Below are 5,950 nucleotides of genomic sequence, written 5' to 3'. Positions count from 1 at the left end.
CGGAGAGCCGCGGCGCCGGGAGGAGCCGGCGGGGCTGCCTCAGGTTCGGCACCGGGCGGGACGTGGGCTCCGGGGTTCTGGCTGAGATGTCTCTGCAGCCGACGGTGTCTATCGGCGGGAGCGGGAGGGGGCTTCTGAAGTGGGAGGGGGCCTGGGCCTCTGCGGGGTGGCGGGGGTCAGCCCCTGATGGGGACGCCCCGAGGAGGGCAGCGAGAGGGAACAGACCCGGGAGGGTGCCTGGCCGGGGAGGGGGAGGGACAGAGTGGAGGAGGGGGAGGGGACGGGAACTGACCCAAAGCAGAGAGGAGACCTGGGAGGTGCCTGGCTGGGGAGGGGGTGGGGATGGGCAGAGAGGAGCTGACCCCTGATTGCTGGTAGGAGAAGAGAAGACAGATACCTGGGGATTGTGCCTGGCCGGGCCAGGAGAGGGCCAGAAGTTAGCTGACCCCTGATTGCTGGTAGGGGAAGAGAAGACACAGACCTAGGAGGGTGTCTGGCTGGGCAGGAGGAGGGGAAGGGCAGAGGAGCATTGAGCCCCGATTGCCGGGGTAGGAGAAGACACAGACCTGGGAGGGTGCCTGGCGGGGCAGGGCGATGGACAGAGGGGAGCTGACCCCCGATTGTTGGTAGGGGAGGAGAAAACAGATCAGCGAGTGTTCCCAGCTGGGCAGGAGGAAGCCACAGTCGAGGGTGAACTGGCCGCTGATGGGGGTAAGAGAGAAGACAGAAACTTGGGAAGGTGCCTGACTGAACAGGGAAGGGCTAGAGCGGAGCTGACCCCTGATTGCTGGTAGGGAAAGAGAATACAGACCTGGGAGCGTGTCTGGCTGGGCAGGAGGAGGGGAAGGACAGGGGCTGTGACCCGCAAGGTTATAGCAAGCTAGCAGCTGGAAACCGACACAAGGGTGACACGCGGAAATTATCAACTGTTGCCAGGGGATCTGCTCCCTCCAGAGATGCCAGCCCTGGCTTTCAGACTGGGACTCCGGTCTTGGGGGCAGACGGAAGGGCTGAAGATAGCAGAGGTGCTCCGAGGAGCAGGCCTGGGAGAAGAGTGTAGTGTGTGTTTGTACATTCAGGGTACAAACTTACCCTGTGTCCCTACCCACTGAGCCCTCCTGCCCCTGGCCAGTTCCCAGTGTGTCCCCATCCCCTGCCATCTCTCCTCCAGGATCCTCTCTCTCTCTCTCCCCTCCCAAATGACTAGAATTTAAGACCTAGAAAAGGATCTTAAATACCCAAACACTCAGGGCCCTTTCTCCGGCCTCACTGTCCCAGCAGGGTCCCAGTTCCCCGGAAACCCAGGTGCCCACTCTCTTATTCGACCTCAGGACCTTCTCCTACATCATACTGGCTTCCCACCAAGTCTCTGTCCCCTTCCCCAATCAGGCCTCAGTTCCCCACACCAACCTCCGTTTCTGCCCCTGCCTGGGGTACCCTCCCAGGTCTCTGCCTTCTCTCCTACCCCCATCACAGGGACCTCCCGCCTCTCCCTCCCAAAGTGCTGGGTTTACAGGCACTTCCTCCCTGCAATTGAATTCTGACACTATTAGCATACATTATAAGCTGAACTCCTTCCCCTGGAGAGTTTCAGGAAGTGGGAGGCAGGGTTGGAACGCCATCAGACTCTATTAGTCGTGGGCAGGATGCTTGCTGCTGGTTAGTGATGCTCTGTGTGAGGTGAGTCCCGGGCACCTGATACTGACTGAGCCCTCACGTGATCCTTGGGATCGGTGTTGTGAAGCCCATTTTGCTGATGAGGAAAGTGAGGCTTGGGGGAAGTCACTGGACTGACGTGGAGGCCCAGTGGTCGCCCTGGCTAGGAATCAGCCCAGGCCAGTGCCTCACTCACAGTCAGGGCTGCCAGAGCCTAGAGAGGCAGCCATGGTGTCGAACCCAACCCTGACGACGTCAGCTTAGCAGTTGCACCTGTGGTAGAGACTGTGTTATTGCCATCCTTTACGCTGTCACCTGCACCCTGCCCTGATAGTTCGGGCTCGGTCAGGTAGTAGTTTAGGGCTACATCCTTCAAACATTAAAAAAGACATGGCCAGGCGTGGCAGCGCACACCTGTAGTCCCAGCACTTTGGGAGGCCAAGGAGGGAGGATTGCTTAAGGCCAGGAAGTTGAGGCTGCATTGAGCTACGATCGCACCACTGCACTCCAGCCTGGGCGACAGTGTGACACCCTGTCTAAAAAAACAATAAAAAAACAAGAGCCCCTCCCCGCAGTGGGGACATTGAGATAGCACATGGCCCCGTGTCACTGGGAAAGTAATGGTGACCCGGCCCATATCTCTCAGAAATGTCTCCTGGGCAGCAGGTAGCTTGAGAAAGACCCAGAGCCCATGCTGACCATGGGAGCAGCTTGGGAGCCCCTGTCTGCCAGGTGTGGCTGCGACTGGCTTCAGAAAGAAGTCGACCTGGTCATACCCAGCCTAGACGCCACGTTCACCCTCCTGCAGGCCTCCACGTCCTTCCAGTGGAAACCCCACCCGCCAAGGCCAGCCCTGTCCCTTTGAGCTTAGGTCCAAGGAGCACAGGCTGCCCTGGAGAATCCGACGTCGCCACCATGGGGTCCGGGGCGCATGCCCCTGAATGGACTCCTACCACTAGGTCCAGAAAGCCCCAGGAAAGTGAGACCATGGACCCCTCAAGCTGTCTGCACATCCTAATAAGTCACTGCGCCTCCGCTGCACCCGTTCTTTCCAGGGCACACGACCCTGCAGGAGCGAGGGGGACTTGCCCCTTCCCATGCCGCTGTGGTCTTTTTCAAGCCCTTCTCAGCAAGGCTGAGATACGAGTTAGATGCTGAACTCCTCAGAAGAGAATCTGAGTTAGATCCTGAACTCCTTAGAGGAGAATCTGAGAGGCAGCGATGGCTGCAGGTAAAAACTTGGATTGAAGTATATTTTCAGGAAACCTTTTCAAATAACAGGACTTGGGGTCTGAGCTCCTATACAAGGAATTAGGTAGATTGAATATTTTTGAAGTGTGGATTTTGTTTTTTCATCTTGTTTTAGAACCAAAAGTTAGGCCAGATGTGGTGGCTCACACTTGTAATCCTAGCATCTGGGGAGGCTGAAGCAGGCAGATCTCCTGAGGTCAAGAGTTCTAGACCAGCCTGGCCAACATGGTGCAACCCCATCTCTACTGAAAATACAAAAATTACCTGGGTGTGGTGGTGGGTGCCTGTAGTCCCAGCTACTTGGGAGGCTGAGGCAAGAGAATTGCTTGAACCTGGGAGGCAGAGGTTGCATTGAGCTGAGATTGCACCATTGCACTCCAGCCTGGGCAACCGAGTGAGACTCCATCTCAGAATAAAAAAAAGAACCAAAAGTTAGTTCATACACATTGGGGCAGAAGTAAATTCCTAGGAGACTTTTTTTCTCCCCTAAACATATTTTCTGTTTCTGGATTTTTAATAGTTTTATTTTGTATTTGTCTCTCGTCTGGGTCTACCAACATGTGTATTTATTTATTTATTTATTTATTTATTTTTTTGAGACGGAGTCTCGCTCTGTCGCCCAGGCTGGAGTGCAGTGGCCGGATCTCAGCTCACTGCAAGCTCCGCCTCCCAAGTTTACGCCATTCTCCTGCCTCAGCCTCCCGAGTAGCTGGAACTACAGGCGCCCGCCACCTCGCCCAGCTAGTTTTTGTATTTTTAGTAGAGACGGGGTTTCACCGTGATAGCCAGGATAGTCTCGATCTCCTGACCTCGTGATGCGCCTGCCTTGGCCTCCCAAAGTGCTGGGATTACAGGCTTGAGCCACCGCGCCCGGCCTAAAAGCATTTTCAAATGGCCGTGGAAAACAGTCTTTTCACGTGAGTGTAATGAGTATTGGTGTTCTTTCCTGGGGTTCTGGGGGTCATGGGACAAAGACCCTGATCCAGATGAATACGCAGCCCTAGAAAAATAAGGAAAACACTTAGAAAGGGGACTTGTAAACCCTGCATTCATTCTCTTTGTATTTTATTATTAGTAGTATTTAGACAGGGTCTCACTCTGTTGCCCAGGCTGGAGTGCAAGGGCGCGGTCTCGGCTCACTGCAACATTTGGCTCACAAGTTCGAGCAATCAAGCAGCCTCCCTAGTAGCTGAGCCTGCAGGCGCGCACCACCACACCCAGCTAAGTTTTGTCTTTTTTTATTTTTTATTTTTTATTAAGTTTTGTATTTTTAGTAGAGAGAAGGTTTCACCATGTTGGCCAGGCTGGTCTCAAACTCCTGATCTCAGGTGATCTGCCCGCCTCGTTCTCCCAAAGTGCTGGGATTACAGGCGTGAGCCACCGTGCCCAGCCCTATTTCAGTTATTTTTTGAGGTAGGGTCTCACTGTGTCACCCAGGCCTGGAGCACAGTGGTTCGATCATAACTTAATGCAGCCTCAACCTTCTGGCCTCAAGCAGTCCTCCCTCCTGGGCCTCCTAAGTAGTTGGGATTTTATGTACACACCACCACACCAGGCTAAATGACTTTTTTGTAGAGACAGGGTTTTGCCATTGGCCAGGCTGGTCTCAAACTTCTGAGCTTAAGTGATCCACCCGTGTCGGCCTCGCAAAGTGCTGGGATTACAGGTGTGAGCCACCGTGCTCTGTTCAACTTTAATTGTAAAGTTGCCAGATTTCTTTTAGCTAGAAAGTTAATTCGTAAATATTTTGGGGAGTGACACTTCTCTTTTTGGTGGATATGTTGCTTTGGGCAGGTTTTTCTCCCCTAAGGTAAGTTCCATTTGCCTTTTTAAACGGACCTACGGCAAGTCATTTACTTGTCGCGGTTGGTGGAGAGTGGAGAGGCGGCATGGCTCTGATTCCGCGTCATTGTGGATCTGGGAAGGCCAGTCCTGCTGCAGGAGGTGAAGTCTGTGATGAGCTCTGTCCCTTGGGAGCAGAGTGGCCTGTAATGTCCCCAGGCCCTTGCCATGGATGTATAAAGAGCCAGGGGTGTCTATTGTTTTAAGTGTCGTTGGGCTGTGGATGTATAAAGAGCCGGTGGTGTCTGTTGTTTTGAGTCGTTGGTTGAGTCCAGGTTGGTGGTTCGAGGCCGGCTGTAATTGCTCATGAGAACCTGGGGTTTGCCATCTTGTCCTGCCCTTGACATGAGCGGCTCATGAGCCAGCACAGACGGGGCTCTGCAGGCCGTTCGGTTTCTTAAAGCAGCAGGAGAGGGCTGGAACAGGAGATGACTCCTCCTTGTTCCTGAGATGCGGGCCAGATTGGTGCACAAGAGTAAAAAGGTGTTGCTATAGTGAGCCGATGCTGCTTCTGGGAGGGCACGCGGCTAATGCTTTCTCTAGCGTGATGGGCATGGTATCGCCAAGATGGTGTTCTCAAGCACCTGCCTGGTAGGGCTCACCACGCAGCCGTCTCCACATGGGACCGTGTTCCTTCTCAGGGCGGAGGACAAGCCCATCAGTCCCACTGCTGCACAGCCTGGCTCACCCCCGAGGCTCGGGAAACTCGACGCCCGGGCTCTGGAATCCAGTTCCCACCTCAAGAACTTGACGCCCTATGGTGGCTCCGTCCTGAGGAACCAGGCGGGTCCTGGTTTGGAGCTGGCTTCTTGACTCCATTCAAAAGAAGACGGTTTGAAAGTGAGCCTGGAATAATAAAATCCTTTCGGGCCGGGTGCAGTGGCTCACGCCTGTTATCCCAGCACTTTGGGAGGCCGAGGCAGGAGGATCGCTTGAGCCCTGGAGTTCGTGACCAGCCTGAGCAACATAGTGAGACCCCCATCTCTAAAAAAAAAAAGAAAAAAAAAAAATTAGCCGAGCATGGTGGTGCACACCTGTAGTTCCAGCTGCTTGGGAGGATGAGGCGGGAGCGTCACTTGAACCCAGGAGTTTGAGGCCACAGGGAACTATGGTTGTGCTGCTGCACTCCAGCCTGGGAGACAGAGCAAGACCCTGACTCAAAAAGCAAAAAAGTCCTTTTGGTATCTTCCCAAGGATTGAG

General features: G+C 54.4%; 1 pseudogene; it reads right to left on the bottom strand.

Annotated features, from left to right (window-relative positions):
* Positions 1–4,817, bottom strand: part of LOC105512931 — an 8,175-nt pseudogene extending 3,358 nt beyond the window's left edge.
* Positions 4,818–5,950: the final 1,133 nt, after the last annotated feature.

The sequence above is a fragment of the Colobus angolensis genome, unplaced genomic scaffold (assembly GCF_000951035.1).
Source record: "Colobus angolensis palliatus isolate OR3802 unplaced genomic scaffold, Cang.pa_1.0 Scaffold22, whole genome shotgun sequence".
NCBI lineage: Eukaryota > Metazoa > Chordata > Mammalia > Primates > Cercopithecidae > Colobus > Colobus angolensis.
This window is presented reverse-complemented; position numbering and strand designations above follow the sequence as displayed.